The 23,788-nt window shown below is 35.9% G+C and overlaps 1 protein-coding gene and 1 long non-coding RNA gene across 7 annotated transcripts in view; one reads left to right on the forward strand and one right to left on the reverse strand.

Moving 5' to 3' along the window:
• The window catches only part of MDGA2 (MAM domain containing glycosylphosphatidylinositol anchor 2), a 782,115-nt gene that overhangs the window by 133,035 nt on the left and 625,292 nt on the right, over positions 1-23,788 (reverse strand). The gene's annotated exons all lie outside the window — the stretch shown is intronic.
• LOC102150368 (uncharacterized) lies at positions 9,522-15,510 on the forward strand. The gene is made up of 4 exons (XR_289046.3): positions 9,522-9,835; positions 10,213-10,296; positions 10,398-10,474; positions 11,685-15,510. It is a non-coding gene; the product is annotated as an uncharacterized lncRNA (long non-coding RNA).

Raw genomic sequence — 23,788 nt, forward strand, 5'->3', positions numbered from 1 at the left:
TTAGACAGCCATGCGCGATGCTACAGACACTAATTACAGGGTCCTATAGTAGATGGTTGCAGGAAATACTTCAACAGCCAGTAACTACCTAAAAACACTCATATCAAGAAAAAAATTCTTTCACTACATTTCACACAGTGGTAATGACAGAAGCAGCAAAGCACTTTTTAATTGGCTGTAAATTCTTGTATATCAAGGAATTGCAAATATAAAGTTTTGGCTTCTGGGGATTATTGTTGGTAATAGAGGAAGAAATGTTTTCATTTCTTCTGCCAACTCACAGTTGCTGCATTTGCAAACATTGAGAAAATATTACAGAAGCCCTATTAAAAAAGGGCTAAATCTTTCCTGAAGAATGATTCAGAAATGCAAGATAATATTTATATCTCCACTCACACATTTCGGGAAATATTTTGGTAACTGTACATGTATATTAAATACTGAGTTTGCAAAATAGGTCCTTTCCTAGACTTTCTGTATATAGATTCATGGACCAAAATGTGAACACCGTTGGGTTAGTGTTCCACTTTGTCAAAATGTCTCTATTTGGAATTCTGAAAAGTTCTGACCATCTCTGATTTTAAAGAACCTTTATTATTTTTTCTGGACAACAGCACACATTTTTATGTCAATAAATAACTATCTATTGAGATGAGGAATTATGTGAGGCATAATTTTTTTAACCCTTCAAAAACTTTGAGTCTGAATAGAAGATAAGAAAGAAAAAATATAAGTTATACACGCTTTTTAATACTACTATATGCAAATCAGTGTGTCAGGCACCTTGAGAAATAATACAAAGTCCTCATCCTCACAGAGCTTACGGCCTAGTTGGGGAAGACAAGGTGTAAATAAATGAGCACTTAAATAATATAATGGATAAGTTTAGTAGGGTTTAAGAAAGGTCAAGTGGTAGGTGTGAAATGAATGGTATAGAGTATTAATGCTGTAAGTTTTCACAGGAGGAGAGCATGACGGTGGGATGGAGTCATTTAAGTTTTCATGAGATAGTTTTTCTTGTGCACGTGTGAGGAAGATTGGTCTTGAGCTAACATCTGTTGCCAATCTTTCTTTTTTTTTTCTTCTCCCCAAAGCCCCAGTACGTAGTTGTATATCCTAGTTACAAGCCATTCTAATTCTTTACGTGGGATGTCACCACAGCTCGGCCTGATGAGTGCTGCATAGGTCCACACCCAGGATCCGAACCAGTGAACCTCGGGCTGACGAAGCAGAGCACACGAACTTAACCACTCAGCCACGGGGCCGGCCCCCATGAGCTAGTTTTTAAACATCTTTGAGTATACAAGAGGAAGGAGCAGGGAAAATTGCAGGAAAGTCACATTTACTGTGATGTTACTTTCCTGACGAAAACCTGGGCACTCTACTCTTCTTGAGTTTGCATTTTCACTTAAAATATCTGGGCCTCAGTTAACTGAAAGATTTGGACTGACTGCAGGAGTGAGTGATTCTATAGACAAAATTAGAGAGGTGGTAAACCAAAAAGCATGTTGGCAACAGTGACGGAAGGAAGACATGATTTTCAGGGCAGCATTTCTGAAGTTGAATAATACGTGATCTGCACAGAACCAGATCCACCCAGCTAGTCTAATTCATTCAAAAGTATTTGAAATCACCTAAATGTTAAATCTTCTTTTGGATATTGTATTTCAGAATTATGTCAGACACAAGTCCTGCTTTCAAGAACTTTACAATTTTCCTCAGCAGATAAGATGCATGCCTAAGTGACAATAATACAAGACACCATGGGCAGTAGATGCTAACATGAAAAGACAAGTGGGATAACCATATAATTTGTCTTCCAAATCCTTAAAAGAGGTAGCTAAATTATTAAAATGATGTGACTTTTGAGATATTTATTTATTGACTGACAAATTAGTTTTAATATATTGATGGAATCAAAAATTAGTTTTTTTAAGAAACCTAATTGAAAAATATTTTTTAAAAGTATGGCATATATCCATAAAAATTCAGGCAGAAATATTTTAAAAATTACATTAAAGGAATATTACAAGTAAAATAAGCAGAATAATTGTTTTAGGGACATAATCATGCATCTTATTCAATTTCTTAACTGAATATTTCTCTAATACTATGTCATTAATATTTATCTAATAAATATACTTTTCCAATATGGTCATACTATATTGAATTTTTCATAAAATTTCCTATAATTTTCTTCACAGTTGCATTTTCTGATTAATACATTTGAATTAACGGAAACTTCGATTGACTTTTCTCCATCAATCAGAATTTCCACCAAGAAAATAATGTCTTTAAATATGTTTCTGGAGAAGCACCATCAAAGATTCCTACTAAAAGTTGAGTTATCCCAGAGCGCCAATGCAGATTTACAAATTAAATGTCACACGTTCGAGTCCTCGTTGTTTAATTTGTTCAGTCTCCTTTTGCTCACAGGGATGAATTTCAAAATCTGCCTGCTGGCAGGCCTTGTTTTCAGTAATATCAATGTGTTGACATATTCAAAGCTGAAGTTCTTGGCCCTCCACACATTGAAAGAAATGAGTTTTGGCTGTGTGGGTAACTTCTCACTAACGTTATATTTGTTACCTATGCCACTTCAAACAGAGAAGAGATGACCAGAGTTTTGATTAATTCTCTTCTTCATTAAACAAAATGCTACCCTCACAATATTCACTGGGGTGCTCAATAAAATTAGTTTGAATATTAATTTATTATTAATATAGGATCAACAGTATCACTAATAATAGTTAAGTATAAATATAAGGCTATAAGTATATTAGTAACAACGTGGATATATTGTTCTAATAAAAATACATCCAGATATTTTGCTTGATTCCACTCAAATTAAACCCCTGACGTCCGACTCCTGGGAAGCCTACGTGCCTCCACATCCTCAGCCCGGCTTGGTCACTTGTTATCCGAAACAACAAATGCTACCCGGAGCTGAATTTTCCTGGTGTTTCAAATGAGTATCGGATACACATTTCCAATTCCTCAAACTGCAGTAGGGAAATGAATCAGGAATCGTAGTCTCTAGGGAAGCGTTAACGGTCCTATTTCCATATTTAACTTATATTTTCCATTTTTAATGAATTTTTAGAAATCACTTTACATGGTTTCCTCAGGATTCTTCGCTTTATCTAACAACGACCTTCCAAAAATGACTTTGGCCTAGGTCTTGGGTTACCCTATAAGGAAAGGCCTCGCTGAAGGTTGGTAGATGCACTCTGGGATGTATCTTCTTCTGATTTTGCTCCCTTTTCCACGTGTTCTCTTCTTTAAGAATGTTGTGTAAAAGTGATCCTATTTATTATGCAAACATACAAAATATACCAGAGCACCCATAATATTTCCACACAGAGAATGTATGATTTCTGCCCACACATCCGTGACCAGCAATTCAATGCCATCGTATCCAAATCAGGACAGTGGTTTCCAGTGGCTGCTTGTATCCAGTGATCACCATCATATTTTTCAAGAATATTTACATTGTCTGTCAGCTCACCAGTTAAAATCTTTCACAGCTGATTTATGACACTGCAGTTTCTCCTTAACTATTGAACTGGATCTGTTCTGGCAACCGTATCAAAACACTGTGATAGATAAATGGTTGCCATTGCCAACTTGCACAAGGACTAGAAATTATTTTCATGTTCCAACTTTCTTTTAACAAAAATGCAACATTAAAGGGCCAGTCCTGTGGCCGAGTCATTAAAGGTCTGTGCACTCCTCTTCAGTGGCCCCGGGTTTACGAGTTTGGCTCCCGGGTACAGACCTCCTCCACTCATCAGCCATGCTGTGGAGGCATCCCACGCACATACAAAGTAAAGGAAGATTGGCACAGGTGTTAGCTCAGGGCTAATCTTCTTCAAGCAAAACAAGAGGAGGATTGGCAACGGATGTTAGCTCAGGGAAAAATCTTCCTCGAAAAAAAAAACACCACATTTATACATAACTGAAGTTTCTACTTTGCTCTTTCATCTCTAATATCCAAGTCATGGGCATAATCTTAACACAGACTTAATAACAGCCATCTAAATTACAGCTAATACTGAAATCTCTCAGTAGGTATTTGCAGAATTTCTCTTCAAATTTTATTTTAAATAAGAACTGTTCTTTAATAGTCAGTAGTGTTTTTTTTTTTTCCTGATTCTTTTTCTCCTTTGAGGCCTTCTGAGGATAATTACAAAGGAGTAAGGGAAGAATCGAGTAGAAAGAGCTACAGACAAACATCCCAAAGTCTTTTCCTGTTGCTGTCACTGATGGGTTAACTGACTGGGACCAAGACCGTGACCTTCCATTAGATTCAGTTTCCTAGTCTTTCTTTTGTGAATTTTAGCTGTACACTTTTCCTGTCTTTATCAATGAGTTCTCAGGAAAATTAAACTGAATAAGATGTGACAGAAGTTAAAAAGAAGTAATAAAAAACATAAGATAATACTGTGGCAAGGAACAGTTTATTTATTAATATTATTTTCTACTGATTTATTTAATTTGTTCGAGAAATCCAGGACAGTTCCTTGAATACAAGTTTTTCTCCTAGAAATTTTTTGAAAAGAATTAAACTGACCCTAGAGGAGCAAGCATTTATATGTAATGATACATTGACGTTTTTAGATGCCATAGGATGCTAAATTAATAAATCAGTACCTTGCTTTATCCTGCTGAAGTTCCTGCTAATGTTTCATTTCTTTATTAATTCTGGTAAATGTATGTTGCAGTGATTTATAGTATGGTTAGGCCAGACAATTTTTTGGAGAAAAGTCAGTTTTCTGGAGGGTGTACTCATCCTTTCCCTGACTTACTGCTACCCAAAATATGATGTGCTGGCAACAAGGATACTATGCACTTATAAAGGAAACCAGACCATAGTGAGAAATTCCACTCTCAACGTTGAGCATGGCATCTCTCCTGCCGACTGAACAGATCTCAGCAAAACTGAGCAAACATGAAGGGTTTACCCTGGAGCTCATACAGAGTTGGGCACCCGTGAATCTGCTTTCAATTTGTCAAGGGCTGTTACCACATATGGGTCATGAAACAACACAGGGTGAAGTCGGGGAGCATCTTCCCAAACCTCATATAATACCGATAATCAGATATTCAAGTGAAAAGGCAGAGAAACGTGAGAATCACAGATCTTATCAACTTATCCCAGCACATGACCACCGCTGTCATCCTCTTCACACAGTCACCATCAGCCATCTGCAACTGGGATACATTCCTAGGGGCAAAAAAGACCTCAAGCCTTATTGAGTTTCACAGGTTGCTCCAGAGATATGATTCATCAAGGGATAATCATTCTGAGCACTATCTTTTTCTACTAAAAAGCATCACTCTATTTGGTCAGCTTTGATGGCCCGAAGAAGCTTGCTGGAATATCAGGTTCCAAGTATTAACACACCGCAGTGCTCTCAAACCACTGTTTTTATCTTATGGTGTTGGTACTTGGCACAGACACAAAATAACAGATGGCACAGAGATATCAGTGGTTTTCCATTCAGGAACAGTGTTATATACAAAACTCAATTATGCACAAATGGATACAGAAGCCTTTTGTACAAGAAGTTTTACCAACTACCTCTCCATCTGTGCTTTTATTAGTGGTACCAACAAAGCCTCTTCAGGGATTCTTTCTGAGGTTAAGCTACTCCCTTTAATGATAAAGACTGGAGTGCTTTGCTCAACACTCACGACCACAAAAAATGGAAGAACAATGTTGAAGGCTGACAACCTGAGCACCTGCCAACACCGATCACGGGATATCCCAACCACCTTCCCTGAAAATACTGATGTAAGATTTTCCTTCTGATTCTCATCTATGGGCTGATTACATTTATAGTTAACATTGCTGGATACTAGATAGTCTTAAATAGGTTATTGAGGAAATTTCCAAAACAGAAACATCTTAAGTAAAGGTTCAACAGAAATCACCTAGCCCAGAGACACGACTAGGTGTTTAGCACGCTGTTTTAGTTTTCTTACCGTCACACTGGCAAATTGTTTGTCCCAAAGCATCAGTAGGAAGCTCCGTCTGATTGCTGAGGACTGACGTAATTATTGAAGTCAGTAGAACCAAGTAACTTATTCTACACTTCTTAGCATAACTTGTCAAGAGTGTCTGATTTTCTATCAGAAACTACTCAGAAGCCTTGGTTAAGAACGCTTATTGATTTTCAGGACCATTTTGGAAGAAGGACTTTATGACTTTTAAAGGCAACTTCTCATGTTTACTCAAAGCGGCCACAGTTTGATTTCAAGCCATTAGAGTGATGCTCACAACGCTGTCCCAGTTTATCTGTCTATCTTCCTACCTACTTACCTGCAGTAGTTCATGATCATGAAATACTCAGATAGCTGACATAGAATCTGTGTTTACCTCAATTTATTTTAAGATATTTATCCACAGAAAGCTTATCTGAACTATCATTCTCAAATGACCATTCTCTCAAGTAAATGGTTAAAGTATTAACATGCTCAAGGTCAGTTTTATGAAAAGTCTGGCCAAACAAACAGTGATGGATTTCTCATTGCTAATCCACTAGTCCATATGATGAGTCAGTCCCTTTATTACTATTGGGGCTATGTCACAAAAGTGTCATCCGCCCTGCCAAGAAGTAGCTGAGAATTTGACATAAAAATGTCTAAGGTAAAAAATGTCATTATCCACTATGTAGCTATGATATCCACAAGGCTCATGCTTTGTCAGGAACTATGGGGGGGGGGGGTGGTTAAGAAACTCTCTCCTCTATGCAGATGAGCATAAGGCCTCTATCCCGAGAGTTCTAGAGCACAGGTGCAGCGGCATGACACTTGCCATATTGAAAAATGGAGAAGGAATTCCCTTGATGATCTGAAAACAGAAAATCATTTTAAGGAGCAGCACTAGTGTGTGTGAAAGTTTTGTTTAACTAATCTCCTAAGTATGCATAAGACTCATAGAAACGTTAGAACAATACCTCTTTGACAATCAAGGGAAATGGATGCTAGCGACATTAGCTAAATTCCTAGTACATACTAGGTATTTAACCTGGATGGAGTGAAGTCAAAATACAGTAATATAACACCGTTAAGGCCTCACAAAGGATAGACTCCTTACTGATAAATCTTCATGTCTTGTAAGGTCAGGGAAATATGTACGGGGAAGGATGTTGGGAAAGAATGGTGTGTGTGTATGTGTTATAATTTACTCTAGAAGGATGCTACAGTTATTTAGGGCAGAGATTATAGTATGAAATGGTGAAAGGAAAGATGAATAATAATACTGAAATTAATATCACTAACATAATGTTATGTTATATATTATAATAAAATAGCAATAGAGAGTGGAGAACATCATTGAGAAGGAACAAAGTAGAAACCAGAGTAGACAGAATCTGGAAATTTTTGATCCTGATATTATGTAGGGGCTGAGGGTAAGTCATGGAGATGCAGATGCATAAGAGAAGAAGCCTGAGACGAAGGTCTCCACTTTGAAAGCAGAAATCAGACAGAATCTGTTCAATAAACCACCTACTGGATTTCTTGAAGACTCTCATAACATTCCAATCAACTCTCTGGAAAAATCTACAAATACACTTCATAGCCCTTCAGAGAAATGGAAAATACTGTCAACACAGCATTATAGCCAACAAAGAGATAATTATTGAGTACAAAACACAGAAGCAAAGAGGTTATGATAAGCAGAAATAAAGACAAAGCATATTTGTCCAAAACTAATTTTGAAAGGAAAAACAGAATATTTAAAGGTTTAGAACAAGAATTATAACATTATTTGGCATCAAAGGGCTATCAAGCACTCAAAGGATGCAAGTTGAGAATCCCAACACCTCGAATCAATAAGCGCACTCGTTTGAACACTCCCAGTCTCTTGTCTGTCATCTCTTATTCTAAGCACGTGTTCTCTTTCATCTCCCTTCCTCTGACCACAATCGTGAGAATAGGAAGACAGCGAGGGAGGACAAACCAAAGCGCTCGCTCCCAGGAAGGCATTTTGCTCTCTCATGTGGCCACCACACTCTCCCCATTAATGTAACCCTGCTGTCTGTCTGGCACATTAAATTTCCTCATGCCTGCTCATCCTACTCTTATTTCCTATTGTTCTATGACTTTTCCTCTCCTTTATTCGTGTTCTTTTGCTCACAACCCTCACTTCCCAATCTCTCAGTGAAATTTACAATTTCAGCATGAAGACAATAGTAGCATAAGAGGAAGAAGAAAATGTGGAAGCACAGGTTCAAGTCAGCTTAAAAAGGGTAATATAAATCTTGAAAGTGCCAAGCAAGTTATTTTTCCACTACAAAGCACGTATATTGGCTTACTGTAGCTCCAATGAACTTTGCTCCTAAATGGTATTTACTAACTCTTTACAAGGAAGGGTACATTTCCAATTGTTATGACATATTCCCACTATTGTCACAGCAAAGACGGCCTTTTAAGATGGTACTAGTTAGCAAAACCATATACTGCTGATGCTGTGTATGGTGACAGCAACATTTCCATTCTCAAAAGACCCAGTGTAGCAGTGTGACACCACGGTATGCATATTATGGACAAGAAGAAGCTAAAGAGTGGCAAGAGGACTCGTAGAAAACCAAATACTAATGAAGAGAATGAGCAAGTACTGCCTTCATATATATGCCAGCAAGGATGCCATATATAAGCTGGAAAGAGGGATGGAGGGAGCAGAGCCTTAAGAAATCTCAGGGAGATCTGATCTACCTGTCTCTTCTCAGGGAGACTTGAAATTCATGTTCTATAATGATTTTGTCAATAGGAATGAGACCCATTTCAGAACAGTTCCCTTTAGAAGAGTGACTTTCAACTGTTTCTCACCATGACACTTGGATAATACTCTCACGTACAACACAATCCCATACTCTCAGATTAGGGGCAAGCACTATGAAACACTCTGAGCTATATACAGTTCCTGGACTGCTGGTGGTATCTCCCCTCCTCATTTTAAAGAGAGCATATCCAAGGCATAACCTCAAATTTGCTCTAATTTCTTTTAATTCATATTTAAAAAGCAAACCTAAGTCACAAATTTTAGTACATTATACTAATGGGAAATTACTCATCACACGCATCTGTAATTCTCTGCCTGGTTCTCACTTTTCTCTGTATCTGTCCACACAGCTCTTTGAATTCCAATGTCATTACAAACTTCTATGTCTGTGTCCACATAGTTTGCCCTAATTTCACTAGCTGCTCTTAGTGGCTTGTTACATCTATATATGGGTTAGGAATACTTCCAGGAAAGCGAGGGGAAGTTGGAACTTGCCTGAAGTATCAGGACAGGATAGTAGCTGTGAAATCAAAGCACACTGTGAGGACAATAAAGTAGACAGGCCTGGGGAAAGTGATTTCTTACAGGAGAAAGAACCAAGGGACTACAAGGAGGAAAGCTTACATTTTTTAATCTTGGCAAGTGACAATACGTGACTAACTTTTTCAACACGGCTAGAATTACATAATGTTAGTGCTATGATGAGAGAGACTAAATATAACATCAGCTTAAATAGTCTGATGGCGCTAGCTACTCAAAACACATCCAGTTAACTCCTGGGTGACTGTGCCGATGGGAGAGGGCAAGATGCAGATAATATGAAAAATGATTGCTTCTTCTTCTAAAACAGCTCCATTTAGATTGCGTTTTTTGAGGGCAAGAACTACACACAGGCACTAATACATGCTCTCTAAGATGAGTTGCCTGGGACAGCACCAGGGACAGAGGAGAAAGGTGGCAGAGACCATAAAGAGCGACTTGTCAAGTGGATCGTGAATATTTCATAAAATCACTGAATTCTCAGAGTTGGATGAAATAATAAAGGTCAGTGGTTTAACAGTCTGCTTAGTGCCGGAATTCCTGCTATTATGTCCTACTATTCAGTTTATGAAACTAAAATTCCAGCTCCAAACTTCATATATAGGACAAAATATTCGCCCGGTCACATCTTATGTAAGGCAGGCTATTATAAAGGGTCAGTCCTTATATAACATGGTGTAGTTAGAGCTCTCAGATTCAAATCCAGACTTTATCACTGGCTAGACATATGACCTTGAAATACACGAACTTAATTTCTCTTAGGCTTCACTTTTTACCTCTGTAAAATGAAGGTGATGCAAGTACTTAACTCATAGATTTGTTTTGAAAATTAAATAACATATATGAAGCACTTAACATAGTCCTTGTGCCCTGTTTGCTAGCTCCTGTGGAGGTTCTGTAGAGCGCTAGTCCTGAGAGACTCATTGACTAGAACATCCACTCCAGGAGAGCAGGCACTTGCTCAGGTCTGTTTACTGTGGTAATTCAAGTACTCATCAAATATCTCTTGAACAAATTAAAAGATATTAAAATGTTCATAGTAAAATTTGTTTGGAAAACTCTGCAGGTTCTAGTCTCCTCTTGGGAATCCATGACATGCTTTGACAAATAAAACGTGCTGAGATTTACTACAAACAGGTACAGGTAAGAAACCTGTTGACATTTGTTAAGCGTTTTCTAAAAATGTTAACCACTCTTTTATTTTTGAGTTTCTGCTAATGTCTAGAGCTGCATGCAATGCACATTGGAGAATGGTGTCTTTGAAATGTTATACATAAAAAAAGTAAGATCAAAGATTTCAAATAATTTCTAGTAGGGATACTAAATGCAGATTGATAGTAAAATATAAATTTTACTGTTAAATACATCACATTTTACTTTGTTATAAATAATAATATGCTTAGTAATTTAATTAAGTGCCAGAGAAGAGATAACAATATAACAATCAAGCTTCTAGTTATTGATTTGTCTTCATATATGGAATCAAACACACACACATGCACACACATATATCACAGGGCTAGAAAATACAGGAGCAAGAGATTGTTGATCATTTCCATAAAGGACTATGGGATTATGACGACAAGTATCAGAGTACCCATTCTGAATTAGGCTTTATGCTCAGTGTTTTTTTTCTGGCTACCATTTTGGTCCTCCAAAATGAAATAAGTAGTGTTAATACATTGAACTTATCTTATTGGGGTCATATAGACAGACTTTTTTATTATAATGAATGTACTTCCTGTTCTGTCCTTTGATATTTCTATTTAAAGTTCTGTGGAAATGTCACATACTTCATCAGAAACTTCAGGATAGAAAATAATCACGGGGAGGACACCCTCTTCTTTAGAAAGGTCACCTCTTGAGGATTATTTAAATCCTTCATGAAATGTAAAGAAGCTCTTATAGTTTTCAGAAAGAAAAGAAACAGTATTCTCATTTGGTACCTAGAAAACAATTATTTTTTTAGTAAGTATTGACTTGTCTCAACTATTTATCAAACAAAACACTTGTCAAATATCAACACAAGCCATCACTCAATAATTTACCTTAATAGTCCCTAACACCTCCTTTGTCTTTCATCAATATCCTAAGATTCAAAGCAGCAAAGTTTAGTCATCTATAACTTTAATGTCTAAGTCATTTGACAATTTTATATCCACTAAATGGTACAAACAAAAATAATAATATTTTTTCATGAAAAAAGTTAATTATGTCTATGAGAACATTTCCAGGTATGTAACTTACATCAATAGTTAATCACTTGTTTTCCTCTCAGGCTTGAATGTTTCTAAAGAAAAAAATGTGAAATTTTCTTATCCAATCAAACTAAAAGGCAATTATTTTTCCTTAGGACTCAAGAAGAACAATAAAGTTAATGGAACTCTGATTTATAATAAACTCTTAAAATTAAAAGTAAACTTCCAAATATCTTAGCTCATTCAATACACTGGAACTTTGCCAGACCACTATCCGTCATCCCATAGAGTTCAGTTTAAGCCTTTCTTGGATCCCATGCAATGGCTGAAATACAAGAAGAGCCTTGTTACATGTCGGCTTTTCGTCATGGATTCAGAAAAATGCAGAACTGTGTGATTTAAATAGAAGGAGAATAATTACTTCTAACTCATCATTCCATGACCTGGTGAGGAAAGCTAGTCCTAAATATAATCTTTCTGTTGAAAGAGTAAAACTAACAGTTGCCATCTGCAGTTGAGGTGGGCCCCGCGATGAGGAACCTGCTCATGGTGCCAGTGATCAGAGAATTCTCCCACGGCTCAAGTCTCTGCGGAGCACAAGCAAAGAAAGGACAGGGGAAGAGCGCTCCATAGCAGATCTAACTTGGAATTTCATGTTTGGAGGTGACTGAAGTGATTAAAATGTCCACCGTGAAATTAAACGTCTTTTTATTCAAAAGACATAGATAGAGGATAAATTCTACCAAAATTACCAGAAGAAATTCATAGCAATTTTCTTATTAGGTAACTAGCTACGGGTTTTAAACTAAATTTTAAAAATCCCACAGTTGTTTTCTTCCTCTGAGAAGATAGTTACTTACAGCTCCATGTTTGCTAAAGGGAGTGCTACGGAATAATTTACTAATAATTTATACACTATAGCAGCTGGTGGCAATAATCTAGCCTTAATTTTATTATAGTTTACATTTTTATTACACATTACAGTAATGTAGTGGAGTGATTTTTATTTGCACAATGGTTTTCACTCTTGAAGAGAATATTCTGTCATATCATTCTGACCATTTATTGGTACATTTCTCACAGCAGCTAGATAGAGACCTGAATTCTCCAGCAATCATAGACTTATTTGCACTTTGCCAAAAGCTGCTACGTAATGAGCATAGCTACGTAAATCGTGTCACTTTTGATATGTCAGAGAAATTAAATTTTGAGCTCAGCTCTAAGAATTGAATTGTGAGACAAAAATAGCTTCAGAATTGTCCTGATGATTCCTGAGCCACGCGCGAAGTTGATTAATGACAGAGCAATATGCCCTGACTAACCTAATCACTTACACATTTAATACTGACAAGGGGAAATGAGTGATATGAAAATATTTTTAACCAAATGTCCTGAAATTGTACACGTCTTTGCCCAGTAACTGAATTACCCAATATTGAGCTTTACTTCCCTCTTTGGTTATGTATTGTGGATACTTACATACATATAAATAATTTTTTCTCATACAGTAGGAAACTATATTTCATCACTTCTGATGAAAAAGATGTTAACAGCTTATTAGGAAAAGATAAAGATTTTTTATTTCCCTAGTGGTGTGATAAGGTGATGCATTCTCTTAATAAAATAGCATTGTTTATTGAGCATATTTTTCAAATTTTATCCCAGTTATCCATAAACGGATATGAATTATTCAAAAAACACCTGAAAACTATTTATGCTCTCTATCAACATTTTATTTCCAGAAATTTCCTTCACTACCTAGTTAGTTTCTCATCCTAAAGTAGTTGATACTGAATAATCAATTCCAAATCCTGTGAATTTAAATTACTGTTAATAAACAGTATTTTTAATGAATTTTACACAACTATCACTTTTTCCTAGGTTGTCCTTATATAGTATGATCCATGTTGACTATTTCTATTTAATTCATTCAAGCTTTTTATCTTTCTGCTTTAAGAAGCTATGTAGTAAAAGTAAAGAATTTAGCCTTGCCCCGAGAGAGGTCTGGCCTTCACCCTCAGCCCCTAGTGGGTAATCTATGTCGTACCTGATAGAAATGTTTTTGTTCAGGGTGGAGTTGGCCACGCCAGACAGTCTTGGGTGGTCACACCAGAAAGACCAACCATGGGATTTAGGTGGGGGCTTTGGGTCACACGCTGTTAGCTGATGGAGACTGAGTTCAACCATGTGGGCGATCAATCAATCAATCAATCATTTGATTGTGGAGCCACAATAAAACCCCTAAACGCTGAAGTCAGGATAAGTTTCCCTGGTTGGCAGTACTCCCTGCGCATTGTCACATATCGGTGCTGGCAGGGTAATGCACACTGGTTCCTTGGGGAAGACAGTGGAAGCTTCCCAGTTGGAACCCTCTGTGTCTCTTCCTCTGGCTGATTTTAATGTCTCTTTTCCCTGTAACACACTGTGACTGAAAATACAGTAGCTTTCAGTGAGTTCTTTGAGTCCTTCTAGAAAATTACTGAATCTAAGGATGCTTTTGGAGACCCCTGGAGCCAACCCTTGCAGTTGGTGTCAGAAGTGAGGGCAATCTGCAGAGAACTGTGTCCTCAAATTTTGTGGCATGGCTAGCTCCCAGGCAGAAGTGCTTAGACGACACATTAACTAAAAGGCACACACACACAAAACACTCAAATACGTACCGCAGAAACTCAGTGCAAAGATGAAAATTAACATCAACAGACCAAACTATAGATCAACAAACACAGTTCAGTAACTTACTGTCAGTGCCCTGTGTGCTTCCTCTCATGCCTCTTGCACTATAAGTGGATTTTAAGAGTTAATTCAAGTGTTGGTGCAAAACAAACTTCAATATAAGGCAAACAGCCTTAAATATAAAGCCTCTAGAACTGAAAGTATTAAGGCATTAATTTCATTTCTTGATGCAAAGGAAATAGCCATATGGTGTAGTGGACAAATGCAATTTAATATAACTCCCTGTAATCTTTTCAATTTTTTTTGTTTAAACACAAAGAGTAGTTCCTTTAATCAGTTCTCTTAAGACATTATTTTTGGACCCTGTCTCATCACAGGATTATTCTTGTGGATGCATCCACATTTGTCAACATCAATATTAAAACAAAGTATCTGGAATTCCTAATGTGTAGGAATTTGTGTGGTGCAGAGCAAAACGATATTTCTGAAATCTGATCCGAGTTGAATGATGTTTCTTTGATCAAACAGAGACGGTAGACCATTATATGGTGACGAATATCATTTTATGAAAAGAATTTGAGGCAGCATTAAAACAGATGAGTTAGAATTGAAATTTTAAAGTAAAATAAAACTAAAAGATTGTATATACTCTGCTTCCACTTATATTTTACTGTATCATCATCTACTACAGTGATTTGGATCAAATCAGTGTTCATTAGAATTAATTAGAGAGTTTTTGGTGTTTAAATCCTAAGTCAAGACAATCTGGATTGGCAGACTGGGTAGGACTATAGGTTTCTACATTTTAATAAGCTCCCTAAGTGATTCTGTTGCATGTCAAAGCTTAAGAACTACCGATCAACTAAGTTAAAAGTTTCTTGAGAACTGGATCTAACAAACTGCTTTGCACTAAGTAAATGTTGATTTTAAATTGATTGCTTTCTAGGAATTAAATTTTTCAACATTGTACAATTTAATTAACTGTAATTGTTTAATTTTAGTGATTTTTATCAGGTAATATATGTGTTTATATTATTTCCATGACAATTACTTTGTTTGACAGTATCTTTAGCTGAATTCATTATCAGAAATGAACTCTGGCAAGTTGTTCTGAATGTCTTAATATTTCATTCGACATTACTTAAATCAGAGGTTTTTTCAGTAGAAAAAATTTATGTCTTCAATACAATTTTATGAATGTGAAAATTTAGTTCTTCATATATTTTAAAATGAGGAAGGAATAAGTATAAGAGAAATGTTTTAAAACATTTTTCATGCAACAATAAAAGTTTATATTTGCTTCATTAATATAACTGTCCCTTAGATTATTCATATGAAAATACGATAAGAATTTGAAATAAGAATTTGGGGTTAGAGCAAGTTGAAGGGCAAATTCCTTGAATTCTAACAGCTTCCTAGAAGTGAAATGTTTACTTCAGTTGTTTGGAAAAAAATGAGAAAGTCATTTCATTTTTTCACATTAAAAAAAAAATGCTGGTCTATGGCCAGTACCCACTGACTTCTAAGCCAGCAGGCAGTGTCGTAATGACATATGTAGCTGGTCATTGGGGTAGGAAAACAGCAAGAATGTGTGAATAATTTTATAAATTCCTCAAGTGATATCCCGAGAGCGATGAGACAGTAGCATTATTTTCACAGGTTTTAGGAAAAGCTTTTTATTCTGTAAGTTCTGCCATTCCTTTTAAAGAACACTAAATTTCTTCTGATAGAAAATTAAGTTATGACATTTTTGGATTATTGTTTTAATTTCTGTGGGCTCAACATAATTCATATTGAAACCGCAAAGGGAATTTAAAATATCCATTGTATTTACAGATATTACTTGTGAAATTACACTATAATCAGAAGGAAGCAGGATGACTAAGTTCTAGATGTCACAAATGTCAATATCATAAAAAAACAATCCTGCTGTGGACACTCCACATTTAAAGATTTATGAATGCAAATACTTAGTGTATATCTCTTCTTTGTCAGCAAAATGATGGTTCTATTATTTGAAGATTATCAATAATCCCTATTGAATATCATGTGAAAAAATAAGAACCAAGAGTGAGAAGTTCAGAGAAAGAAATGGATGGCAGAGAAGGCAAAAAAGGTATTTTAAAACAGTCCTCAGGAAAAAAATGGAAATGAAGTGAAATATCATGAAACTTAGAAAATAATTTCTAGGACAGATTGGTGGTTGCCCAAAGGGAAGGGATTTAGGAGGGTGGGCAAAATGGGTGAAGGGGTCAACAGGCACAAACTGCCAGTTATAAAATAAATGGCATAGAATGTAATGTACAGCATGGAGAATATAGTCAATAATATTGTATTGCATATTTGAAAGTTCCTAAGAAAGTAAATCTTAAAGGTCGTCATCATAAGAAAAAAATGTTGTAACTTGGTATAGCGATGGATGGTAACTAGACTTATTGTGATGATCATTTTGCAATATATACAAATAATGAATCATTATGTTGTATGCCTGAAACTAATATAATGTTACATATCAATTACACCTCAAAAAAAAAATTTCTCTGTCTATGAGGAGTGAAGAAATCAAGCCACTTGTAAGAAGGGTGGAACTCATGAAGCGATCTTGGGAGACCTGGGGTTATACAAATACATCTATTGGACAAAGGTTTAAGAATATATTCCTCGACAAGCTTAATAAAGCTGAGTACGTTAAATAAAGGTTACACAAACTTCGTTCAATCTGAAAATGCAAGATCAAGCTCTTCTGCATTTCTGAATCCAATAAAAGAATCAGAGGTGGAAACTGATAGCATTCAGTCACAAATTGAGAGAGGCTCCTGGGAGATCAGATACACAAAATTCCTTTTAGTATAGATATTCTCTGCAATATGAAAATAATTAAAATAGTTTTTCACACTTCCCAGAAGAGAGTTTGAAATTTGTTTTATCAATTGTGAATAATAAATGGGTACTAATTATCCACTACACCTTTACTAATTAAATATGTGTATGATATCATTTATATGATTTTAACTAGTGCATGACTTTATATTATTTCAAGGCTTATAAAATGGACAAAGGGTTTAATACCTTCATTCACAACTTTGATCTCCCTTTCCTGTCTTTCTCTTACAATTTTAAGTTGTTCATCTATAAATTGTTCAACCATAGGAGATTTCATTACCTAACACTCCCAGTAGGAAACAGTCTACTGTTTATTAAATCATCTGTCAATAAAATTAAAAAGTGGAATAGAAATGCAGAGTGGAATGTAGTGAATGAAAAATACTATCTCAGGTATAATCCACTTATCATTACTCTTTTTACTCCCCAGCTCCAATAAAACTCTTGAATTTTTTTTTTTTAATGTTGAGAAAGATTCACCCTGTGCTAACATCTGCACCAGTCTTCCTCTGTTTTGTACATGGGATGCCACCACGGCATGGCAGATGGATGGTGTAGGTCCGTGCCTGGGATCTGAACCTCTGAACCCGGGCAGACGAAGCTGAGTGTAACAAACTCAACTACCACACCATGGGGGCTGGCCCCTAAAACCCTTGAATTTTTCTGGTCAAATTTTAAAAATGGCAGCTTGAAAATAAATATAATTTAAGTATAATTGCAGAATCGGAGGGCCAAAATTCTATTATCATCACAGCAAGTAAAAAAACCCTGCAACACAGTCCACCTGTTTCGCACTGTTAGTACTAATAAAGGTAGTAGCTGATCTCTCCAGGACAAAAAAAATTTCTTTTGATAATTGAAATCATAAGCATTAGTGGAACACCAGTGTTTTTAGGTAGTTACATAACACGCTGTTTGATTTTTTCATTAAGGTCAAGTGCTTAGAAATGTTTTTTCAAAATTACAGGCACAATATTACTTGATTCTAAAACTGGTGCAACATCTCAAAAAACTACCTTTTTTTGCAGTATAATTAGAATCTAGAAAAGCTTTTTTTTTTTGCTATTCCTCTTTGTAATCTATTATAGACATATTTACAATGAGGTTAACTTATTCTGATAAGAAATTCTTGAATAACAATAAATCCAAAATTATTTAAATATTTAAAGTATTGGCTGTAGAAGAAGGGAGAGGGATGTGAAGGAAATAAGAGAAGCCATAGCTTGCCTCTTTCTGGCAGCTTGGAAAACACAAAAGATGGCAATCCTCCTCTGCCTCTCTCTCTCTTGCCCTCTCCCTTCCTCTCTCTCTCTCTCTCTCTCTCTTTGGGGTTTTGGTGGGTTTCAAATCTCTCTTCTGAAATTTTGAATCACCATGACAAATATTTAAACTGATAAAGAGATAAGGTAGAAGAGCACAAATACCTAACAAATTAGGACATGCCAGATCATCTGCTCCATCTACGGGCACACATTTCTAGGTAGCTGGGTTCCATAAGAATGATATGTGCTCATTAGACATAAGGAATAGGATTTAATTGTGGTGAAGTTTAACGTGAAACCCCTGAGTTGGAATCCTAGCACTGCCTTTTGTGAGACGCACAAATTGTACAAGTCATTTATCCTTTACAACTTCTAGTATTCTTGCCTAAAAGTAAGTGCAATTATATGTATAAGAACAGCAAAAATATTATAGCTAAAAAGTTATACTAATATTACTGGCTGCCATTTGTGTGATACTTACTGTATGTCAGGCATACTTAATTCTCACAGCAACACTGAGTTAGACGTGATGATATCTACATAATACACAAAGAAGCAGAAGGGCAGAAACCCTGACTCTGAAGCACATAACTGCTATTAAGGATAATAATAGCCTTTTTGCCTAGGTTCCAGACAGCTGTGAATACATAATTTAAAAATGTGTGCAGGATCTTTGCAAATTAAATTGCTAACTATGAGGTGTTGCTATTATCATATGGAATTTAACTAGAAGCTTTTTCAAAGGAAGAGGAGCTGCCCGAATCCCTAGCTTCATGAAGAAATAGGAGAGAACCACACTCGAGTTTTAAGTCAGAAATAACACAGAAGATTTCGAGATCATCTAGGCCTCTGCCTTCCGCAAGTTCAAAAGTAAGACACAACGTCGTCAGGTGAACCGCCTCACATCATGCAGTAGGAAGCAGAAGACCTGGGAAGAGAACTGGGTTTCCGAGACTCCGAACGCCATGCTATTTTAGCATCCCTAAGGGAGCTGCACCTTGAATATCTGACTTTTCATGGATAATCTTTGTTCCAACAGGTGGAAGTACCAACAGGTGGAAGAAAATAATAACATTTAAGTCCTAAGAAATCCTTTGATTATGAAACTAAACATAGTTTGATTCTAAAACCAAGCACACTACACAGGAGTTCAATGTGATATCTAAGGAAAATTGATTAATTTTTGAACGTAGTTTAAGTGAGAACAAAGCATAATCTGACCAACGCAGCTGTTCACAATGTGGACAGAACGTTACTTAGGTTTCAAACACCAGCCTGAGGGAGGAGACAGTGGATACATGGTCTGGGGGCCAATCACTCTATATCAGAACAAATAAATAGCCTAGTTTGAGCTGCCAAAGCGGGAACAAGAAGGAAAAAACATTCAAGCCAGTTATGCAAGCATATGAGGAGTATAAAACATAAGCAAAAATTAAAACTGGAAAGAAATTTGATATGCAAATATAGACAAGAAACTCAGCTGAGTAAAAAAGCATAATCCCAGGAAGTGAAGAAAAAATTTATGTAAGTGCTCTAGGAAATAAGATGAGTTACAAATTGAATTCTGCAAAAGAGGTGTTTATAGATGAGCAGTTAAAACAATGAAACAGGATGAAAGGCGAAATTGAACCCTACAGAAACAAAATGAAGACCAAAATAACCAATAATAAAATAAATAAACAGATTAGAAACAAGAGGGAACAAAATACCCGTGGCTGAAAGTTGAGTTACTAACACAGTGGAAAGCCTGAATGTAACCGGGGTACCTGTATATAGAAGAAGAAAGAGACTTCACAAATTAGAAAGGAACTAATAAAAAGGAAGGTTAAACACTCTCTAATTTAAAAATAAAGCAATCCTGACATAGTGATCTGAACAAACGAAACTGAAAATTACCCAAAATACAAGAATTTTTTATTAAAATAAACAACCCACCATATTCCAAAAAAAGAGATGTAGAATGCTCCAACACTGGTACACATCCTGGCTAGCTTATGAACTTCAAGGATAAAGATGCAGTTCTGCAGCAAACCAGGACGAAATAAACTTCCTGGGGGAAGTGTTGGCAGCGACAGTGCTGGAAAATATATTCTAGACATTCCACCGTAACAATCCATGGAGTAGTAACTATGTATGGAAAAACACCTCTAGCCAAAATGTCATTAAACTATAAAAGCAAGAGTAAAAGATTCTCAAATACATATATATTTAAAATCAAGAAAAATAATAACTATCTCCATATTGTGGAGTGGTGGCAATTGACGACAAAATCCAGTCAACCGAGGGATGGATCAAAATGACAACATTGGGAATGGAGAAGTTAAGTAGAAAGGATTGGTGGTGAACACTGAATTGATGTAATACAAATATTAGACTAATACTACATTTAAAAAGATAATTAGAAATCAGAATGTAAATTACATAACCTTTCACATTATAAAGATGATGATAAAGCTTATAAAAATAAGGAGGTTAGTGAAAGGAGAGTGAATTAAGATTAAGAAAGCTTAAATTCATGAATATGGTCTGAAGTTTTTATATATTGTTAAAAAATGCATATTTTCAGCCTTTTAATTTTTCTCATAATTAATTGTGTTAATTTCTTTTTTAATTGTATTAATTTCCTTTTCCAAACCTAGAGAAATCTTTTAGGAGATAAAATCTGCTGTGGTGAAGAAATAATTCCCAGAAACTAAGCAATTTAATAACTTTTATTTTTACATTAAAAATATTTTAATTTGGGGCTGGCCGAGCTGCACAGCGGTTAAGTGCCCACGTTCCGCTTCGGTGGCCAGGGGTTCACTGGTTTGGATCCCTGGTGAGGACATGGCACTGCTTGGCACGCCATGCTGTGGTAGGCGTCCCACATATAAAGTAGAGGAAGATGGGCATGGATGTTAGCTCAGGGCCAGTCTTCCTCAGAAAAAAGAGGAGGATGGGCAGCAGTTAGCTCAGGGCTAAGCTTCCTCAAAAGAAAAATTTAATTTGCTTAAATTTTAATTTAATATATTTGATGTAGCATATTTAATATGTTGTCTTTTTTAAGATAAATATGTGTGTTATTTGTGTCAACCTGTCTTACCAGAATTTTTTGAGGTACAACTGACAAAAAATAAACAGTATATATTTAAAGTGTATAATTTAATACGTATGGACACATATTTTGACAAATCTATGAAACTGTCATTACAAGCGCATTACTCTATGCTCCTTGGTAATTCCTTCTTCCAAATCCTCATTTCCCACCACATCCCCAGACAAGAAATGCTGTGCTCTGTCATGATAGATTAATTTGCATTTTCTAGAAGTCAAGGTAAATGGAATCAAGCATTATGTACTTTTTGTCTGGCTTCTTTCACTAAGAATAACTATTATGACGTTCATACATGTTATTGTGTGTGTCATTCCTCGTATGGACATACCACGGTGTATTTGTCCATTCACCTGTTTGGGGATATTTGATTTCTTTCCAGTTTTGGGCTGTTATAACCAAAGATGCTGGGGATGTTTGCACAGAAGTCTTTGAGTAGACTTACGACTTATTTCTCATTGGTACACACCTAGGAGTGGAATGACTGGATCATAATGACAGGACAATGTTTAGTGTTTAAAAAAATCTACCAAGCTGTTTGCCACAGTCATTCAACATCCCCAACAGCAGGGAGTGTGAGCCCCATCACTTATTCACATTCGCCAGCACTTGGGACGGTCAGTCATTTTAGTATTAGCCATTAACAATGAGTGTGTAGTGGTATTTTGTGGTGGTTTTAATTCGTACTTCCCTGAGGAGCGATAATGTTGAGCAAACATTCATGTGATTATTTGCCATCCATATGTCTTCTCGGTGAAATTCTGTCCAAATCTTCCCATATTTTTCTAGGTTATTTTCTCATTATTGAGTTGAGAATTCTTCACCTATTCTGGGTTTGCAAATATTTTCTTCAGTTTGCGGCTTATCTGTCCATTCATTATCAGTGTCTTTCAAAAAACAGGTTTTTTTTTACACATATAATGTTCAATTTATCATTTCTCTTTCTTTAATGAATGGTGTTTTGTTTTTTCTTCTTTTGAGGAAGACTGGCTCTGAGCTAACATCTGTGCCCATCTTCCTCTACTTTATATGTGGGATGCCTACCACAGCATGGCTTGATAAGCAGTGTGTAGGTCCGCACCTGGGATCTGAACTGGCAAACCCCGGGCTGCCAAAGCAGAGTGTGGGAACTTAACTGCTGTGCTCCCGGGCCGGCCTCTGATGAATTGTGTTTTTGTTGCTGCATCTAAGAAATCATAAAACTATAAAAGTTGTAAAAGAAAACACAGAAGAAACTCTTTGTGACCTTGGATTAGGCAAAGATTTCTTAAAAACTCAATCTATAAAAGATAGAAATGATAAATTAGACGTTATCAAAATTTAAAAAAAAACAACTTTTGTCAAAAGATGCTTAAAAGAACGAAAAGACAGGCCACAGGCTGGGACAAAATATTAGTAAATCATATGTTTGATAAAATATGTGTATCCAGAACATGTAAAGAATTTTCAAAACTCAATAATGAGAAAACAACTTAATAAAAACTGGACAAGATTCGAATAGACCCTTCACCAACCAAGCTAGATGGATGGCAAATAATCATATGAAAAGAGACTCAACATTATTACTCATAAGGAAAATGCAAATCAATGATACATTTTTTGTTAATTTTTGTGTGTGGAACAAAGGGTGGACTGGAGTTCACTTTTTGGCGTATGGAAATCCAGTTGTTACAGTGTGTTGAAAAGATTATCTTTTCTCCACTAAATTGCCTTTACACATTTGCCAGTACCAAGCTGTCCCATATACAGGTGGATTTATCCGTATTTTCTCCCACTATCTGTTAGTCTATTTTTCCATGAACACCACCCTCTGTCTTGGTGATAAGCCTTAAGATCCACTAGTGTTACATCTAACTTTGTTCTTCCTTTTCAAATTTGTTCTGGCTATTATAATTCCTTTCTATTTCCATACAAATTTTAGATTTCCATAGAAATCAGCTGGTTGATTTGTACCAAGAAAAAAAAAATCTGGAATTTTAAATGAATTTATTTGAATCTATAGACCAAACTTGGGATAACTGAAATCTTAATAATATTGAGTCTCATAATCCACGAATGCCATTTGTCTTCCCATTTATTCAGGTCTTTAATTTCTCTCTGCAATATTTTCTAGTTTTTGATGTGCAGATCTTTCATGTCTTGTCAAATTGTCCTCTATATAATCATATAGCGTCACACTTAATGTTATTGTCAATGAGATTCTTTTCTAATCCCACCTTCTGTTTATTTGTTGATCACATATAGAATTACAATTAATTTTGTATATTGATATTTAATCCTGCAACCTTGCTGAACTCACTAGTTTGAGTATCTTTCATCGATTCCATCAGATTCTTTACATAGATGATCA

Source organism: Equus caballus, chromosome 1 (assembly GCF_041296265.1).
Source record: "Equus caballus isolate H_3958 breed thoroughbred chromosome 1, TB-T2T, whole genome shotgun sequence".
Lineage (NCBI taxonomy): Eukaryota > Metazoa > Chordata > Mammalia > Perissodactyla > Equidae > Equus > Equus caballus.